Source organism: Mesoplodon densirostris, chromosome 1 (genome assembly GCF_025265405.1).
Source record: "Mesoplodon densirostris isolate mMesDen1 chromosome 1, mMesDen1 primary haplotype, whole genome shotgun sequence".
Classification (NCBI taxonomy): Eukaryota; Metazoa; Chordata; class Mammalia; order Artiodactyla; family Ziphiidae; genus Mesoplodon; species Mesoplodon densirostris.
Window position 1 is genome coordinate 211,010,429 of NC_082661.1, and position 21,284 is coordinate 211,031,712.

At 41.4% G+C, this 21,284-nt stretch overlaps 1 long non-coding RNA gene across 1 annotated transcript in view; it reads left to right on the forward strand.

The window, feature by feature from the left end:
• The window catches only part of LOC132500124 (uncharacterized), a 75,174-nt gene that overhangs the window by 3,540 nt on the left and 50,350 nt on the right, over nucleotides 1-21,284 (forward strand). The window lies entirely within an intron of this gene.

A 21,284-nucleotide genomic window follows, 5' to 3' on the forward strand; every position in this document is an offset into this window, starting at 1 on the left:
TATTTAATCTCATTATGCATCATTCTCATATAGGGCTGTTATGAGGAAAATCGTATTTTATAAATGTAGAAAAGGTTATAAACAAAATTGCATTTTGTTACTTAAATTGCAAAAGCTCAAAATCAAGGAAATGGAATATGATAGTCATTAGCTCCATTTGCCAAATATTTCCTGCTCTCCACCTCCCAGGCAGTTTCTGGCCCCTTCGTGGGTGGTGCTGTGGGAAGGTAGGGAGCCTGTGACTAGTTTAGGTCAGTGAATTGTGCGTGGAGGTGACAGTGTTTCTGAGTTGGAGCATTTAATGATCCTCTGCAAGACCCTTCAGGGCTTATTTCCCTCTGCCATTGCAACTAACAAAGTTCCAGATCACTGCTTCTCCTTCCCTCTGGTTCCTGAGTAACTACCTATGAAGAACAGAATCCTGCTGCCAACCCATCGTGGCCAGATAGCTGAGCAAGAAACAAACCTTTGTGGTTTTGAGCCACTGATATTGTTTGCTGCTACATCTTGAGCTAACTTAACCTAGCCTATCCTGACTCATACAGGCAGTAGCTCCAACTTAAAATCATTTGGTTGAGGTTTTCTTGGGGCAGTTTTATTCAAAAAGAAAATTTCATTCATTTTTTCAGTAACTTTTCATGAAGTTTCTACTGGGTTTATAGCAAGGAATGAAAAATATAAATGTCTCTGTTCTCATGAAAATTGGGGGGCAACAGAGGAGATAGTAGGCATTTATCTAGGTCTGGTGAATGCTGTCACTGAAAAAGTATGGCTTTCTCTAAGTATTATTCTTGGAGTGTTGTGGCTCCTCTTCCCCTTTCTGTCTCTGCCTTTCTCTTAAGTTAGGGATTATTCAGTTGCTGAATATTATACAAGCCTACCTAGAAAGAAGGAGAAAGAAAAAGCAAGTTTCTAAGTCTTGAGAAGTATCTTGGACTCATAGAAAATGTACATTGCCTGAGTCTGGAATGCCAACATTGCTTTTGACCAATGGGCGGCCTCAGACAAGTAGCTAGCTTTGCTGTGCCCCTCTTTTATCAGATGTAAAATAGCACTAAATATAACCTGCCTTGGCTGACTTTCATAACTGCTACAAGAATTAAATTAAACAGAGAATTAAGTGTCCCATAAAAAAAGTGTTATTATTCTTTGAAGATTTTACTTGAAGTGAACTGGAGGAGCTAATAAATAGCTAGTTTAAAAAAAAAGGTTCGGTCCACCTATAAAGCAACATATAAACAAATTAAAATTAAAATTGTACCCTGGAAGCTGTGGGAAATGATACAGAATGACACGGTCAGAGTTGTACCTTCAAGAATCTAAACTCAGTGTTTATTGCCAAGTCATATCTGCTAATGTACTGCTATTAGGATATGGCTGAAACAAGCCAAAAATTCCCTGTAATCTTCATAAGGAATATTAAGTACTTTTCTTGTCAGTAGAATGAAGGGAATGTATGAGTAACTAGTTTCATACAAGTGGGTAAACAACAGAAAAATGCATGCAGCGTTAATAGAAACTGCCATTGTCTTTGAGATCTGTAATTTCAGAAGTATGTACACTTATAACTTGTTGGAAATACCTAATTCTCTAAACTCATTCCTAAGTCTCATTTAGATTAGAGTTCAGTATCCCAAAGTAACATTGTAAGAGATGATGAAAGGCACATTTGTCACTGGTTGTCAGGCAACCCAAAGCATGAGTTATCGGCATGTACAAACACACCTCATTAGGTATACAGAGTGGGTGTAGGTGCTGAACTGCTTTTCTATTGGTCAGTTTCCCTTCCAATGACAGAAGAGACAGTATTTTCCCCCCAGTTAATTAGCATACTCTGGGGAAGTACCGGACTGTGTTTCTTAACCCTGGTCGTGTTAAATATAGACTTGAAAACCAGCCTTTAGCATTTACCATTTAAGAGTTACTTTGGCTTCGGGTGTTCTAGATTTTATATACAAAAAGACTCCAGAAAAAGTTGTGAAAATTCAAATAAACTAATAGCACATAATGATTATGCTATGAGAAGTTAGCAAGAGGGAGACTGGTTTTTTTGAAGATACCTTCCCATAAAATAAGAATCAACAATCATCTTCCCAGAATGAAACCAGGAAAGATATCCCCAGGTTGCAAAGGACAACAGAAATGGCGTTCCCTGCCGCCACCCCACCTTTGCATAGACCACAGGGAAGAGGCAGGAAGCTGAGAGTCGGGAAGAGGGCAGGGTGATAGCAAAGGGAAACAAGGGAAGGGGACCAAGAGAGGGACATCAGCCTGCCCACATGAGGGACTGTCCTAGGGCCTGAAATGTGGCCCAGTGAAAATAGTGTAGAAATAGATGCTTAGTGCTCTTTGAACTGTATGTAACTGGTTAATGCAAGGTTACATAATATTTTCAACATGTTCTCTCGTTCTGTGGCTTCTCCCACCTAATTCATCCTACACCCACTGGTACTATTTTTCATCTTACAGCACTGTTTCACGAAGCTTCAGTAGCTCCCCATTTCCAACAGTGTTTAAAAAAAAAATTCTAAGGCTAGTATTCACACTTTTCCATGAGCTGTTCCTGCCCCTCAGCAACCTTCTGATCCACTACTTCCCTAAACGGACACTCATTCCACCCAACCTCATCATTTTCTAAACCTGCCGTGAGGGTTCTGACCCCCTTGCTCCCTTGCCTCCGCTCAAGGCAAACCTTAATTTTCTCCTCTTAGTTTTCTTAAATCTTCAGAAACGGAAGGATTAAAGTGAACGTTTGCCATGTGAAGACTGATTGTTTGTACTCTTAGAGAAGAACCAGAATAGAGTATCACTTTGTGCTGCAAACAAAAATAATAATTGCTAACTGTTAGGGTTCTCCAGAGAAACAAGCAATAGGGTGTGTGTGTGTGTGTGTGTGGGCAGGGGCTGAGAGAGAGAGAGACTGAGATTTAAGGAATTGGCTCATAGGATGCGGGAGCCGGCAAGTCCAAATCTGAAGAGAGAGAACAGACCCTGCATATATTTGGAGGGAAAGTATTCTAGGCAAAAGAGAGGGTGCGCACAGAGGCCCTGCAGCAGAGTCGCAGGCTGGAGACCCAGGGAAGAGACTACGCCGCACTCATGTCCCAAGGCAGTCTGGAGGCAGATTGCCTTCTTCCTTGGGGGATGTCAGTCTTTCTCTTAAGGCCTTTAACGGACTGGATGAGGCCCATCCACGTTATGGGGGTAAAATCTGCTTTACTCAACCTACTGATTTAAATGTTAATTCCATCTACAGATACCTTCACAGAGACATCTAGATTGATGTTTGACTAAACATCTGGGTACCTTGGCCTAGTCAAATTGATACATAAACTTAACCATCACACTAACCCATACAACTGCTTATTCTATCCAGGCACTGTTCTAAATTCTTTACGTGTATTAACTCATTTAACTCTAACAACCCAATGAGATAAGGTTATTATTATCTTCCCCATTTCACAGATGAGGCACACAGATAGATTAAGTAATTTGCCTGAGGTCATGTAGCTTATAAATGATGCCTTGCCAGGACTTGAATTTTTGCAGCCTGGCCCCAGAGTCTGTGTTCTTAACTGCTGTGCTCTTCACCTCTCAAGAAAAAAAAGTGAGGGCTTCCCTGGTGGTGCAGTGGTTGAGAGTCTGCCTGTCGATGCAGGGGACACGGGTTCGTGCCCCGGTCCGGGAAGATCCCACATGCCGCGGAGCGGCTGGGCCCGTGAGCCATGGCCGCTGAGCCTGCGCGTGCGGAGCCTGTGCTCTGCAGCGGGAGAGGCCACAGCAGTGAGAGGCCCGCGTACCGCAAAAAAAAAAAAAAAAGTGAAAGCTGAACTCACTGATACCTTATATGTTCTTCTGCTGCCTCCATAAATATCTTTGCCTGCCATTAACATCTGTTGGAAATCAACTTTTTACAGAAACCTTATGTATGTCCACACAATAGCTCTTTGATGTAGGTAGTGTTATCCCTGTTTTACAGATGAGGAAAATTTGAGGCACAGAGGAGTTAATGATTTGCCCCAGGCCACGAACTGGTGAGGGGAAAGCAGGCATTAGCCTAGGACGCTCCGTCTCCAAAGCACATCACCTGACCAAAGTGTCTCTCTGTATGTTAAAGATGTTCCTACTCATCTCTGTTTTCAAGACTTTAAGTTACTTTAACCAAAGTTGGCTTTGCAGATGAACAAAAATTGGCTTTCTGTTTTGATGTGTTCCACAAGTGAAAAACACTGTACACAGAAGCCTAAATTTCTGACTAATTCATGCACCAGAAAAGAACATAGATTGTAACTAAAGAACATAGATTGTAGCTAAATGGAAAGAAAAAAAGAAAGAGCATGTCCTGTTTCACCAGGTAGGGATTAGCTAGTATCATCTACTGGAGGCCTGCTGCATTTAGAGAAAGGGCAAGGGGCAAACACATCACTCTGAAGCCCTGAAGTGGGAGAAAATGACCAGTTAGAGTAGAATACAGATGGAACCTGAGGAGTGACTTCGCCTAAGCCTGGCCTGCTGGCAAGAACTTCAGTGGGCAGGAAAACACAACAGACATCGCCCGTTTTGCAACGTTGGCTTGCTAAGCTGGAATTAGGTTTATCTACTGTCTGATTTTAAGGGACTGATGTAGAAAGTTTTATTCCAGAAGGAGTTTTGGTTTCCCAGTGGGGCCCATGAGAAGGCAGAGCATACTGTTTACTGTTGATAAGGATCGTAATGGAGTAGTGTTTGCCACCAGGGATCTTTCACTTCTGTCTTCTTAACTCATTGACTAAATGTGTAGCCTGGGAGAGGAAAGGCCCCAGAATTTTTTCGGCCTGTCCAGAAGTCAGTATATGACCAAAGAATTTTAGAGCTGGGAGGTATCTTTGAACTATTTTCCTCCTCTTCCTCTCCCCTTTATTTTTTAGAAAATTAAATGCAAACTCTGAGAGGTGAAGAGATTTGCCCAACACCACATAGCTGGTAACTACAGGCTAGAAGTATAGGCCAAATTTTTAGGATCCCAGGCAAGTACTAATCCAGCTTCTTCATACTGTGTGTGATCAGAGTCATTCTTGACTTTAGACAACCTAGTTAATGTTAGGAATTTTTATTATTCCCTGTCCTTGCCTAGAACACCCTAACTGGTCCTGAGCTTGCTTGTTCTGACACTGTTTCCTGCTTACAAAACGTCTTTCTTCTTTCTTCTCTCCTCTATTAAAACTCTTTTGTTTGCTTAATAAATGGCTGTTCATTCATTCAAATAATATTTATTTAACGCATTCTCCTATGTACTAGAAACTATTCTAGGAGCTGGGGATGTAGCAGTGAACTAAACACACAAAATTTCTGTCCTCATGGTACATACACTCTAGAGAAAGGAACAGAAAACCAAACAGATAAATATATTCTTTGATATCTGTAACAATGAATGGTCTGTAGAAAAATAAATGATGAATAATGGGATAGAGAAAGGAATATGTGCTATTTGAGGTGTGGAAGTGAGGGAAAGCCTGGCATTGGGGGACAGGAACCATAATGAAGGAAGGGAGGGAACAGATCCTGCATATATTTGGAGGAAAAATATTCCAGGCAGAGGAAAGGGCACGCACAAAGGTGCTACAGCAGAGTGGCCAGGAAGCCTGCAGGACGGGAACATAGATAATGACTGAAATTAAGCAGAAATGAGGTCAGAGAGAAACCAGTCTGTAAGTCGTTGTAGACCGAGATAAGATAAGATAGGGAAAGGAAAGGACAGAAAAGAAAAGGAATTTGGACTTGATTCTCATTGCTGAGAAGACCTGGGGAGAGAGAGTAGGTGAGGGTTGCGAACTGATTTGTGATGAAAAGGATCACTCATGTTGCTGTGCGGGGGATGAACCCTGGGAGAGGCAAAAGTAGCAACTAGGAGACTAGGTAGAAAGTTGTTGGAGGAGAATGGAGAGTTTCACCTTGAAGATGTTAACTTTGTGACGTCCTATAAACGTACAGTAAAGCTTTTGCGTAGGACTTAGATATATTCACCTGTGGTTCTGAAATCACACAACCCAGATAGGACTTCAACCCACGGACCTGGACTCGAAGCCAGTCAAAATTCAGATTGGGACTTGAACCCACTGTCTTTTAATTGAGGTCACACAGCTGATCTCAGGACTTAAGGAAGCTCATGTTCTTTATGTCTCATCTTGGAAAGAATTCAGTAAGAGGCAAAGTGATAGGTAAGAAGTGGATTTATTTAGAGAGATACACATTCCATAGACAGAATGCAGTCCATTTCAAAAGGTGAGAATGGCCTTGGGAGAAACACACTACAGAGACAGAAGTGAGCCATCTCAGAAGGCTCAGATGCCCCAAAATATGGGGTGGTTAGTTTTTATGGGCTGGGTAATTGCATAGTCTAATGACTGGGAGGATTATTCCAACTATTTCGGAGAAGGGTTAGAGATTTCCAGGAATTGGGCCACCACCCACTTTTTGAGCTTTTATGGTTGGCCTCAGAACTGTCTGGTGCTGGTGGTGTGCCATTTAGCATATGCTCATGTATTACAGTGAGCATATAATGAGGCTCAAGGTCCACTGGAAGTCAGATCTTCTGCCATCTTGGACCTAGTTGGTTCTAACCAGTTTTTGTCATGTCCTATGGCTATGTCATTCTTTTAAAGGTCGTACCCTGACCCCTTCCCTCCTGTTTCAGTTCCAGGGAGAAGTCAAGGCGAAAGACATACATTCAGGAGTCATCAGTGTGCAGATAGAATTTAAAACCATGAGGATGAGATCACCTAGGGAGTGAGATGGATGGAGAAGAGAGGAGGCTGGAGGTCAAAGCGCTGGGATTTTGCAGAATTTAGAAGTTGGCTAAAGGAAGAGGTCCAGGCAAAGGTGACTAAGAAGGAATAGTAATGAGGTAGGAGGAAAACCAATAATAAGTAAGAGAAAGGCAATAAAGAACATTTCAAGGAGAGTGTAAGCAGCTGTTTGATGAGTAGGCTTGACCATGTAAAGGTCATTGAAGACCCGGACAAGATCCGCGTCAGTGCAGTGAGGGCACATAAACGTGACTGGCATGAGTTCAAGAGAGAATGAGAAGTAAGGGAGCAAACAATCTAAAAGTACTTGAGGAGTTTTATTTTAAGGTGGGGCATAGGAATGAGGCAGTAACGGGTATTTTTTTAAGATGGAAAATATTATAGCATGTATGCATGCTGATGAGAATAATTTGAAGGGAATGAAAGACTGACGTGCAAGAAAAGGAGCAAATTAGTCATCTGGGGTGGGGGAGGAGTTGGAGGACCCAGGTGAGCTGGCAGGGTAGCTGGACAGATCTAAGGACCCACTTGAGGTTAGGTTCATGATTTGGTGTGAGACCAGTTAGTGTGTGTTAATGTCTTTCTCCAGCCATATTCAGCTACTTGGGTGCAGAGGCAGATTAGGTGAAGGGTTAGATTTGAACAGGTTAAGCTTTAGCTACATGGATATAACAAAGCAGGGAGGTGAGAAACTATAACAGTGGACCGTGGAATCCCAACTGGATAAACAGAGAAGAGAGGGCATGAGTGGTGCCATGGAAATTAAAAAGCCAGCAGGGTCAATCACTTGGAGATACTGGCCATTGTACAAACCCAGGACAATGTCTTTTTTTTTTCCAAAATACTCTAAAATGTGAATGACTGGTGAATAGCTTATAAAGATAACCTTCCATGCATTTAATGAGAAAATAGATACTTCTTAACATAAAGAAATTAATTTCTAATGGGCAAATTCTAGAGGCATTTGACAGAATAACGGGAGAATATTGAAGGAAAGAGCCTCAATAATATAAGTTAAGGACTTCCCCATTTGACCTAAGTGTAAGGCTGACAGTGCTGCATGGGGTCCAGAATACGTGGTGACCCATTGCTTTCTCTGTATCAAAAGTGAGTTATTCATCAACCAGAAGTCTAACGAGATGAAGTAGAGATCCACTTGATCTTGAAAGATCAAGACGTGTTATATAAATAATACAGGACTGGAATTTATATTACAGACTTCTTTATTCCAGAAGAAGGAACATGAGGGGAAGGCGGACTGTCTTAATAATTGACTTCAGTCACCATTTAGCAGCCACAGTGAGTTCTGTGGACACATAGAGATAGATAGATAGATAGATAGATAGATAGATATTCTCTGTCTTTAAGGAATTTATAAATCCTAGGTGTATAGGTACTGAACGTGAGTGAACATGAATAATTATAGGATATAATAAGAAATACCAAAAATGTTAATGAAAATGCTGACAATAGGAATGGATAGATCAGGACTGAAAAATCAATAGATTTATTAGTATAGTCATTACTGAGAAACGAATATAGTTGCTCCCAGGAAATAAAATCCATTATGTATTGTGGCAGAGACAGCTAGATGCCCAATTCAATATACATTCTTCCCTTCCTCCTTAGTAACAGACCCCTGATTTTTATCTGGGCATACTGTTGGCAAAAAGAAAAGATTATCTCCTAGCCTCCCTTATAATTAGTGTGGTCTTGCTGTTAAATTCGTGCCCTAAGATGTAATTAGAAACACATGGACTTCCAGAAAGTCACACTACAAAGGAAGGAGGCATGCCCTTCCATCCTTCTCCTTTCCTGGACTGTGGATATGACGGCTGGAACTTAAGAATCATCTTGGATCATAATATGACGTGGTAGAGATGGCAGAGCAGTAAGATAGGAGGTCAGATCTTTGGTGAACTGATCTACGGAGCAACCATAACAACCACTTCTGTTAAGAGCTGGAAAACCTGATCATAACAAACACACACATTTATCACTATAGATACCACAGTCTCAGGTATAGTATTTTACACATACTGGTCACTCAGTAAATATTTGATGAATAAATACAATTATTTGTGATGGGGGTTTTGCTTCTGAAAGTGCTGTTGTAGTGGAAACTCTAATGATGTTTCCCCAAATATAGCAGTTTTTTTCTTCTATTGCCTTTAACTAGAGGAGCCTCCGAAAGTGACATATATATATATATATATATATATATATATATATATATATATATATACAGTTTATACAGTTAGAAGCAAATATAAGACAGGATATAAATTTTATTCACAAATATTTGCAAAATATTTGCTCTTAAAAATTGCCCTATGTATTAGTTATTGCTGTGCGACAAATCACCCAAATACTCATTGGCTTAAAACAATAATCATTTATTATGTTCTTGCTTCTGCGGCCTGGCTGGGGTTCAGCCGACCTAAGTTGGCTCAGCTGGGCAGCTCTGCATCTCACTGCAGGACTACAGACTGGCTGGATCAGCTCTGCTCAGAGTGTCTCTCATTCTTGGGCAAGTGGGCTACCCCAGGCACTTCTTCACATGACAATGGCAGAAGCACAAGAAAAGGAAACACTCAAGGATTTTTTAGGCCTAGACTTGAACTGGCGCGTAGTCACTGTAGTCTACATGCCATTGGCCAAAGCAAGTCACACGCTCTCATAGACTCAATATGGCCATAAACTGTTTTCGCCTCCTCCCGTCAAGAGGTAGTTTAGTTCCCAGACATATTCTTTACCTCTTGAAGATGGGCTTACTTTGACCAGTAGAGTGTGATAGAAGTGAAGTTTTGTGACTCAGTGAGCCCTAGCCTAAAATGGCCTTGTATTTCCACCCTCACCCTCTTGGGATGCTGTGGCCACCACATGAGGATGAGGAAACCCAACTCAGTTGAGCCTCTTCATGGATGAAAGCCCACATGGAGAGAGGCCTGGCCATCCCAGCTGTCCTAGCTCAGCCCCCAAGCTGCCTATTTAGCTGAATGTAACTTCACGAATGAGCCCAGGTCGGAACAGCAAAAGAACCCCCTGTCCAAACCGTAGAATTGTGACATAGCTATTTTAAGCCACTAAGTTTGGGAATGGTTTGGTATGCAACAATCGATAAATAACACATATATCTAAGACCAAAGTCAAGCGACAGGGAAGTATTCTCTGCGTCAAGTAAGTGTGTGGGTACAGGGAGGGGTAAAGAATTGAGACCAACAAATCAATCCACTATGGTGTATAATATCTGACTTTTAACTATTTTAAATAGAGTTTGACCTTTAGTTGTTAGCGGCTTCTGACATTTTAAATCTGGTTTCTTGCTCCCCAACCCGTTCTATCTTCATGATAGTTTATCTCCAATTCTTCCCTTCCTGTACTCACATGCTACTGCCCAATCATGAGATGGAGTCGATTTCTGCACACCCTTGAATCTGGGCTGGCCTGGAACTGCTTTGACCAAAAAAATACAGAGAAGAAACACTGTCTCAACTCCTAGACTTTTAGAGGCCTAGCAGCTTCCATGTCCTGCCACCTTGTAAGAAGTACAACTGCTGAGGCACCTCTGCTGAGAGAAGACAAGGTTTTGACGTTCGTTGCAGACAGAGGATCACTTACACATATGTTTTGTAAGGTCTATTTTGCATTTTCAGTTTTTTAAGATGACAGACACCACATTTTGTTTATTCCCTCATCAGGTGATAGACATTTAGGTTGTTTCCACTTTGGGGGAATTATGAATAATGCTGCTGTGAACATTCATGTGCAGGTTTTTGTGTGGACACATTTTCATTATTCTGCATATGAGTGAAGCTGCTAGGCCATATGGTAGCTACACACCTTTGAATCTCTTTTCCTAAAGGAATACATTTTTAAAAAATCTGAATCTGTGACAGAGTTTAGAGGGCCAGACATCCTTGGAAAATACAAGTGAACTTTTTAAAATACAGCATGTTGGAGAGGAATTACAAATATAGTATAACATGGTTAAAAAGCTCAAGCTGATCATGTACAGCATAAAATAAAACAGAAAGGAAGCCAGGAATATAAAGTGTGTGTGTTAATATAAATGATGTCGTATTCTTATTCCTGGCTCCCGATCTGAGCCCATCTTCCCCTCTCCCCAGGGCAGCTCTGTTCTGCCACCCTGGCCTCCACAGGAGACAGCTCAAGGGACCACTCTCTCACCTCGTCAGCTGTCTGATCACTCAGCAGTGTATCAGAGAGGTCTTCCTTGATCACCTACCTAAAATACCTGTCCCTCACCATCTAGCCCCTTGCCAATCCCCACATTCAGAGCATTTATCAGCACCTCAGATGTTTACTCATTCATTCATTTATTTGTGTCTGTCACTCCCCAGACTGTGAGCTCTGTGAGAAGTGGATATTCATTTAAATTGTAATATCCCCCACATCAAAACAGAGCCCATTGCTCAAAGTATATTTATTAAATGAATGGGTGAATGAATGAATGAATAAATCCTTCCATTCCTTGCAAAGCCTTTTTTTCTTTTAAAAAAATTTTATTGAAATATAGTTGATTTACAGTGTTGTGTTAGTTTCAGATGTACAACAAAGTGATTCAATTATACATATATATGTATATATGTGTATATATATATTCTTTTCTTTACATCATCTTCCATTATAGCTTATTACAAGATATTGAGTAGAGTTCCCTGTGCTATGCAGCAGGTCCTTGTTGGTTATCTATTTTATGTATAGTAGTGTGTACATTTTAATCCCAAACTCCTAATTTATCCCTCCCCTGACCTTTCCCCTTTGGTAATCACAAGTTTGTTTTCAAAGTCTGTGAGTTGATTTCTCTTTTGTAAGTAAGTTCATTTGTATCATTTTTTTAGATTCCACATACAAGGGATATCATATGATATTTGTCTTTGTCTGATGTACTTCACTTAGTACACTTAGTATGATAATCTCTGGGTCCATCCATGTTGTTACAAATGGCATTATTTCATTCTTTTTTTATAGCTGAGTAGTATTCCATTGTGTATATATACCACATCTTCTTTATCCATTCATCTGTTGATGGACACTTAGGTTGCTTCCGTGTCCTGGCTATTGTCAATAGAGCTGCAATGAACATTGTGGTACCTGACTCTTTTTGAATTATGGTTTTCTCAGGGTATATGCCCAGTAGTGGGATTGCTGGGTCATATGGTAGTTCTATTGTTAGTTTTTTAAGGAACCTTCATACTGTTCTCCACAGTGGCTGTATCAGTTAACATTCCCACCAACAGTGCAAGAGGGTTCCCTTTTCTCCACACCCTCTCCAGCATTTGTTGTTTGTAGATTTTTGGATGATGGCCATTCTGACGGGTGTGAGGTGATACCTCATTGTGGTTTTGATTTGCATTTCTCTAATAATTAACAATGTTGAGTATCTTTTCATATGCCTTTTGGCCATCTGTATGTCTACCTTGCAAAGCCTTTGCTGCATCGAGGACTGTCCTGTGGGAAACTGCATTCAAGCAAATACCATGTGAAGTTGGCCACTGTCAGAAAATTCCAAGGGACATTAGTCAGTTCACATCTGAGTCGTGGAAGCAGAAAAGAAAACAGAACATAAAATTAACCTAAATACTTCTGTTCTCACTTCATAACATGGTTTCTGCTGCTTTCCTCTTCAGCAATTTTGGCCTTTTATACCTTTCAGTGTTTGCTGTTGTTTACTTCACACCTGTGTGGCACAGAACAGTAGGGCTGATTAAAAAAACCTGAGATGGGCAGAAGCCTTAATTACTGGTGCAGATAGAGCTCAGCCTGATTATCTCTACAAGAGTCCTTTTAAAAGTCCTAAATCCCTGAGGGCAAGTGTCCACCCGGCTTTCCTCTCCATATTTTCTTCATCTGACCACTGGTGTCGTTGATCTGTTTTTAAAGTCCTTCCTTTCATCTCTCTTCATTTCTTTCACATTTGTCCCCGCTTTTTCCATCTTCTGCTCCTATTTAAACTCAAAGACTAGTGTAGACAGCTGTACCAGGAGAGGCCTGTACTTTTGTGTTGCTTAATATTTTCTGCCACATCTTTTAGTTACTTCCTTATCTCAGTTCAGTTATATTGGACAAATGTTTGTGGAGTAGCTACTGTACAGGACGCTTGCTAAGCCTTGGAGACACCAAAATTATCAAACAATTCCTGCTTCTAGTATTTTGCAGTTTTAACAGTCTCCAGTCCATTCATTTGTGTTAGGATTGTAAGCTTCTTGAAGTTTTTCTCCATGGGCTTAGAATAGCTTACACATAGGTAATGTTTATTAGTGTGGGAAATGAATTAAACTGAATTGATAACCAACCTGGAATTTGATTTCTTTCTTTTACTCCTCTTCAATCCAATCTATGTCTACCTGTGATACAAAAATAAACACATATTGGGTCTTTGTCCCCAGTTCCTGACACAGAGCTCCTAAATCCCTTGGAATTTCCTGAGTGAGAGGATCGTCTTCTGTTCTAATGAGGTGACTCTTGCTGGGCCTCTGGATAGCTTCACGATGGGGGCTGGTTGAGTCCTACTCCCAACCTCCAGGGAGGGGAGAGGGGCTGGAGATTGAGGTCATCACCAGTGGCCATGATTTAATCAGTCACACCTGCATAATGAAACCTCCACGAACATCCCTAAACGCTGAGGTTCCCGGAGCTTCTGGGTTGGTGAACACGTGGAGGTGCTGGGAGGGTGGCAGAATCCAGAGAGGGCAAAAAAGCTCTGCACTCCATCCCCCCTGCCTTGCTCTATGCATCTCTTCTATTTGGCTATTCCTGAGTTGTATCCTTATAATAAAGCAATAGCAGTAACTAAACTACTTTCCTGGGTTCCAGGAGCCATTCTAGCAAATTACCAGACCTGGGAGGATGGGTCACATGGGAACTGATTTATAGCTGGTGGGTTAGGAGTACAGGTGACAACCTGAAGTGAGACTGTGCTCACGCCAGGTAATTATTACTATCAGAATTGAATTGAATTGTGGGACACCTGTCTGGTGTCCAGAGAGTTGGAGAATTGGTTGGTGTTGGGGAAAAAAAAGCCCTCACATTTGGTGTCAGAAGTATTTTGAGAACAAACTCTTGGGTGTATATACCTAGGAACTGCCGGATCGTTTGCATTCAGAATATATAAAGAACTCTTGCAACTCAGTAATAAGAAGATAAGCCAATTTAAAAGTGGGCAAAAGATCTGAATGTATATTTCTTCAAAGGAGATATACAAATAGTCCACAAGCACATGAAAAGATACCCAACGTCATTAGTCATTAGGGAAATGAAAATCAAAGCCACAATAAAAGCTACTTCCCACCCATGAGGATGGTTATAATAAAAAAGATAGGCAATAACAAGTATTATAGACAAGGATGTGGAGAACTTTGAACCTTCATACATTGCTGGTGAGAATATAAAATTGTGCAGCTACTGTGGAAAGCAATATGGCGATTGCTCGAAGTGTCAGACATGGAGTTACCATTTGACCTGGCAGTTCCTAGTATATACCCAAGAGAAATTAAGACACAGACACAGAAAAATAAAATAAAAAAGACACAACCACACAAAAGTATGTGCAGGCAGGTACATAGCAGCATTTTTCATAATAGCCGAAAAGCGGGGATAACCCAAGTGTCCATCAGCTGATGAGTAGATAAAGAAAATGTGATACATCCATACAATGGGGTGTTATTTAGCAGTAAAAAGAAATGAAGTACTGATACATGCTATGACACAGATGAACCTCAAAAATATTATGCTTATAATATATAAAAATAAAAAATATAAAATATTATGCTTATAATATGTGGTATTGTGTGATTCCATTTATATGAAATGTCCAGAATAGGCAAATCTGTATAGACAAGTAGCTTCATGGCTGCCAAAAGCTGAGGGCTGTGAGAGTTTGGGGGAGCAATGGAGAATGAATGCTAATGGGTACAGGGTTTCATTGGGGTGATAAAAGTGTTCTAAAAGTGACGGTGGTGATGGTTGCACAACTCTGTGAATATACGAAAAACCACTGAATTGTGCACTTTAAATGGGCGAATTATATGGTATGTGAATTATATCTCAATCAGGCTGTTTAAAAACTGGTATTGGCCTTCCCCGGGAACAGCACAAGGTAGGCACCTGAAATGGCAGGTTCAGTCTGACCCTTCTCAGTTCATGGACTTTACCATGGGTTAGTCACTTAATATAAACAAGAATCACTAGTAGTCAGAGAAATGCAAATTGAAACATTCACAAGGATATCACTTCACACCTTTCAGGCTGACAAAAAATCAGAAATGTGGATCCTGTCAAGGGTTGGAAGAGATGTGGGGAAAGAGGAACATACTCTCCTCCCCTGCTGGGGGTGCATCTCACCTAGTGCAGCCATTCTGGAGAAATAATCTGTCATAATTTAGTCTTGTGAAGAAGACACGTATTCTGTGGCCCAGCAATTCTGCTCCTGGTATATATTCCAAAGAAATTTTCACACGGGTCTATGTGGGAACATGTGTGAAGATGTTCCTGGTATCACAGCCCAGAGTGAAAGGGGTTGGAGTCTATGTGGGTGCTCATTCCTGGGTGAGTAGACAGGTTAAATGTGATGCACATGCTGGAGTCTATTGGCTCTGTGAGTAGCATCAGGTTAGATATGGGCAAAGCTGCATGGATGACTCTTAAATATATAGTGCTGAGTGGAAAAATATAAACACTGGATGGAGATATTTAATACTGTTTCCATACAATAAAAATGTGCACACAGGGAATTCACTGGTAGTCCAGTGGTTAGGACTCTGCGCTTTCACTGCCGAGAGCCCGGGGTTCAATCCCTGGTTGGGGAGCTAAGATCCCACAAGCCGCAAGGTGTGGCCAAAAAAAGTTTTTTTAAATGTGCACACATAAAACAATGTATTTTGCAATAATATATTCAAATTAAAAGATAGCCCACTCAAATAAATTGGAAATTATCCCTATGCCTGTTGGATCCTCCTCCTATGAGTCATAAAATGTCAGAAGTAGGAATTCCCTGGTGGTCCAGTGGTTAGGTCTCCGTGCTTCCACTGCAGGGGGCACGGCCAATATCTGGTCGGGGAACTAAGATCCCACATGCCACACAGCCTGGCCAAAGGAAAAAAAAAAAAAAAGGTCAGAATTTATAGAGCTAGTAAAGATGAAAAAAATATCCATCAGTAAGTCTGTAGGAGGGGTTTCTGCCTTGGATAGGAGACTGTATCAGATGGCCTAGAGCTAGATAAGCCAAAACAATTCTATCAATACGATAACAGAGGTTGCAAGATTATGGCTGAATCCTGAGACAACCTAACTTCTTGACTATTTTAAGGGTCAGTAGCCAGGGGTGGTTTCTCCAAAACAGGATTTAAACCTTGGCTCTCTGAAATGGAAAATGGTTGGTTTTGCTCTAAACTGAGGTTGAACCATTGATTCCACAATGGCTCTTGGTATGTCCCTCAGCTTTTCTACTAGCCCAGCTATGTACATGGTTTCCTTAAACTTTCCTTAAAACAAATGTACCCACAACCCCAGTTTTTGCATCATTCTGCCAGTGGCTCCTGGCATTCCCTCAGACCATCCTGCCTAATGTTAAAATGGACTAAGCCGGGCCTCCCTGGTGGCGCAAGTGGTTGAGAGTCCGCCTGCCGATGCAGGGGATACGGGTTCGTGCCCCGGTCTGGGAGGATCCCATATGCCGCGGAGCGGCTGGGCCCGTGAGCCATGGCCGCTGAGCCTGCGCGTCCGGAGCCTGTGCTCCGCAACGGGAGAGGCCACAACAGTGAGAGGCCCGCATACCGCAAAAAAAAAAAAAAATGGACTAAGCCAGGTTCCATGCCAGAAAGACTTGGTTTTCTCTCCTGGCATCATTCTTTACAGCTGATGGTTCTTAGTTAAGTCATTTAACTTCTCAGAGCTTCTGTTTTTCTACACAGAAAAGAGATAACAGGGCTTCCCTGGTGGCACAGTGGTTGAGAGTCCACCTGCCAATTCAGGGGACGCGGGTTCGTGCCCCAGTCCGGGAGGATCCCACATGCCGCGGAGCGGCTGGGCCCATGAGCCATGGCCACTGGGCCTGCGCGTCCGGAGCCTGTGCTCCGCAACGGGAGAGGCCACAGCAGTGAAAGGCCCGTGTACCCAAAAAAAAAAAAAAAAAAAAAAAAAAAGAGATAACAATAAAATATGTTAGCTATCCTAAGTATTTTCTGTGCAATTACAAAAATACATATTGAAGCTCAAATTGTATCCTATTTATTATGCATATTCTTCTGTTAATTTTGTTTTTACTTTATATATATATATACACACACACACACATACACACACACGCATATATATAATGAATGGCTGTCCATGTCAACATAGATAAACAGTTAATGGCTGTCATGAATGTGGTAGGGCAGGGGGTAAAAGGGAAATCTCTGTACCTTCCACCCAATTTTGTGGTGCACCAAACTCTGCTCTTAATAATAGCCTATTTTTTTCAAAGCTTAAAGTTGATTCAACAAAACGATTGAGGAATTTAAAATGCATGTTAATAGAATTTCATGGTTAATCGTTATTGAATCTAGGATTGTACTATGTTAGATTATATGTGAAAAGTAATATTTTCGTATTTAAATAGTGTACTCAGTGAGAGAAATGATCTCAATATGAACATTTAATACATAATTTTAGATAATAGCTGTCCATAGCAATATATACTTTAAAAAAAGTAGACTTTACTTTGTAGAGCAGTTTCAGGTTCTCAGCATTGAGTAGGAGGTAAGAGAGTTCTCACATATCCCTGCCCCCCTTGCCCATGCACAGCCCCTCCACTATCAACATCCCCCCACCAGAGTGTTACATTTGTCACAATTGATTTGTCTCAATCGACTTGACACATCGCTGTCGCTCAAAGTCCATGGTTTACATTACGGTTCACTCTTGGTGTTGTACATTATGTGGGTTTTGACAAATATATACTTTTTAGCGGCCACATGGAGTACCATGGTATGATCTGCCATGAATAGTTTAAACAATTATTTGAAAATGAAGTTCATTTGAAAATTTTTTCTACTATATACAATACAGGTGATGCAATGTGTGTTAAAATCCTTGCTATTTTAACTTATCAATCAATATAAGATTGATGCATAGAAAAATCAACAGAGGACATGAATAGTTATTTTATAAAAGAAGAAATATAAGTGGACAGTATGAGATGAGAAGTTGCTCAGTCACATTAACAATCAAAGAAATGAGATTTAGAAAAAGACATCCTTTTCGAGAGACATAGATTGGTGGAGATGAAAAAGATTGATAATATCGGGACTGGCCCTGATGTAAACTGGAGGTGGAAGGGTAAATCTTTGCACCCTTCTTCTTTTTTTTTAATATTTATTTTATATCTGGTCACCTTCATGAGTTTTTCTTTTATTTATTTATTTATTTATATTTATTTATTTAGCTGCATCAGATCTTAGTTGCGGCATGCAGGATCTTCATTGCGGCACGCGGACTTCTCTCTAGTTGCGGTGCTCGGGCTTCTGAGTGCATGGGCTCAGGAGTTGCAGCACGTGGGCTTAGTTGCCCCGTGGCATGTGGGATCTCTGTTCCCCGACTAGGGATCAAACCTGCATCCCCTGCATTGGAAGGCAGATTCTTAACCACTGGACCACCAGGGAAGTCCCCTTTGCACCCTTCTAAGAGGGCAAGTTAGCAATATGTAACAACAGTTACAATGCACAGATCTTTTGGATTATTTTTAACCTTTCAAAACCTGTGGTAATAGTATTATTGTTATAGTTCTTATCTTCTAAAGACAAACATTGAAATTTTTTAAAAAATAAATTCATTTTATTTATTTTTGGCCATGTTGGGTCTTTGTTGCTGCACGCAGGCTTTCTCTAGTTGTGGAGAGCAGGGGCTACTCTTCGTTGCAGTGCACAGGCTCCTCATTGTGGTGGCTTCTCATTGTGGAGCACGGGCTCTAGGGCACACGGGCTTCAGTAGTTGCAGCACGCGAGCTCAGTAGTTGTGGCTCGCGGGCTCTAGAGCGCAGGCTCAGTAGTTGTGGCGCAAAGGCTTAGTTGCTCCGCGGCACGTGGGATCTTCCCGGACCAGAGCTCGAACCCGTGTTCCCTGCAGTGGCAGGTGGATTCTTAACCAGGGAAGTCCCAAACATTGAAATATTATGAACGAAATTTTATAATATGGATTGCTTCAAAATAGTCTGGTGAGGGCTGGGGAAAAGTGGGCGGAGGTATAGATGAAGCAGATGAATTCTCACGTGTTGAAGCTGGGTATGTGATGAATATATACTTGGTCTTTGTCCTTGGTTCCTGGTACACAGTTTCTAAATCCCTTGAGTGAGAGGAGCATCTTTTGTTCTAATGAGGCCACTCTTGGTGGATTCAGGATGGGGGCTGATCACCATAAAGACCAAGGTGTCATTAGAGGGTTGGAACTTTCAGGCCCACCCCCCTACCTCATTCTGTCCTTCAGTGGTTCACAGAAGAGACAGACTCTGGTCAGAACATAAGATGGTGATAGTAAAAGGGAAGCAGGCAAGTCCCTGTTGGAACCTACAGAAGAAAAGAAAGGTAGTTGAAAGCATATGACCGAGAGCAATCCTGGGAGTCACACCATCAGAGTTCCAGGCCTCACAGCACCTCATCCTCAAAGCCAAGGCCACCTGCTCCCTGCTCCTTCTTTTCCTTCAACCACAGCCTGCTGCAGGCCCACACACAAAGCGGCCGGCATCGCTGGGGAAATTCCCCATACCATTGTCCAGCAATAGAGACCTTGAGGTCTGAGAAAGGTCTCTGGGGTAGGGATTGGTGGGTGGGCTGGAGGGGATGTAAGTGTGGAGGTGAGAGAGATGTGGCCATGGTTCTCAATTCTTTTTTTTTTCTTGGCCGTTCCGCGTGGCCTGTGGGATCTCAGTTCCCAGACGTGGGATCGAACCCGTGCCCCCTGCAGTAGAAGTGTGGAGTCCTAACCACTGGACGGCCAGGGAACTCCCTGTTTCTCCATTTTGAATAGATGAATGTATTTCTCATGAAAACATTCCTGCCCTTGGCAGCAGGCTCTCTTGGTGCCATTGCAGGATAGAAAGATTTGTGGGCTGACCAGAGACCTAACCACCATAACTTCTAACATTACATTAGAGGAAAATGCATTCTGAGTTATAAACAACCAACTAACAAAGGCTTTCTTAGAACATTCATTCAACAACGATTTATCAAGAGCCTACTAGTTTCTTTTTTTTGTTTGTTTTTTATTGAAGTAGAGTTGATTTACAATGGTGTATTAGTTTCTGGTGAACAGCAAAGTGATTCAGTTATATATATGTATACATATTCTTTTTCATATTCTTTTGCAGTATGGTTTATTACAGGATATTGAATACAATTGCCTGTGCTCTACAGTAGGACCTTGTTGTTTATCCATTCTATATATAAGAGTTTGCATCTGCTAATCCCAAACTCCCAATCCAACCCTCCCCCACCCTCCCCCTTGGCAACCACAAGTCTGTGCTCTATGTCTCTGAGTCTCTTTCTGTTTTGTAGATAAGTTCATTTGTGTCATATTTTAGATTCCACATATAAGTGATATCATATGGTATTTGTCTTTCTCTTTTTGACTTACTTTGCTTAGTATGATAATCTCCAGGTCAATCCATGTTGCTGCAAATGGCATTATTTTATTCCTTTCTATGAGCCTACTAGTTTCAAGCACTACTTCTAGGTGCTAGTAACATAGCAGTGAAGAAAATAGAATAAAATCCTCTCTATTAAGAAACATTATTTAAACCTTGGAAATAAAGCAAAAACACGAGTGTGCTTTCAATGTCATGGGAGGGCATTGTTTATCAGGCACAGCCAAGGAATATTTCATAATCTAGGGGGAATATACCTTGTTCAAATCACTGTTTACTTTTTTTAAGTTAATTAATTAATTTATTTATTTTTGGCTGCGTTGGGTCTTTGTTGCTGCACGCAGGCTTTCTCTAGTTGCTGCGAGCAGGGGCTACTCTTCATTGCCACGCGGGCTTCTCATCGTGGTGGCTTCTCTTGTTGCGGAGCCCGGCTCTAGGCACACGGGCTTCAGTAGTTGTGGCTCGTGGGCTTAGTTGCTCTGCGGCCCCAGACCAGGGCTCAAACCCGTGTCCCCTGCATTGGCAGGGGGATTCTTAACCACTGCGCCACCAGGGAAGTCCACTGTTTACTCTTGATTAAAGGGCCCAATCATAGTGAAGTTACATGTTTTTTCCCATAAAGATGCAAATAATTTTTGTCCATTAGAAAAGATAACTCCAAAGGCTACAATTAATTGCCTTGAAGAACATTAACCAGTTTTATATCTAGTGTAGCAATCTTATTCTAACATTCTTTCATTAAGTAGGAACCAGTCTTAACCGTCTTGCTGGCTGCCTATTCATTAGTTGAATAAAATCTTTGACATGTGTTCATTATATATTTTTATGAAAATGGTATTTTAAACTTTTCGAAACTT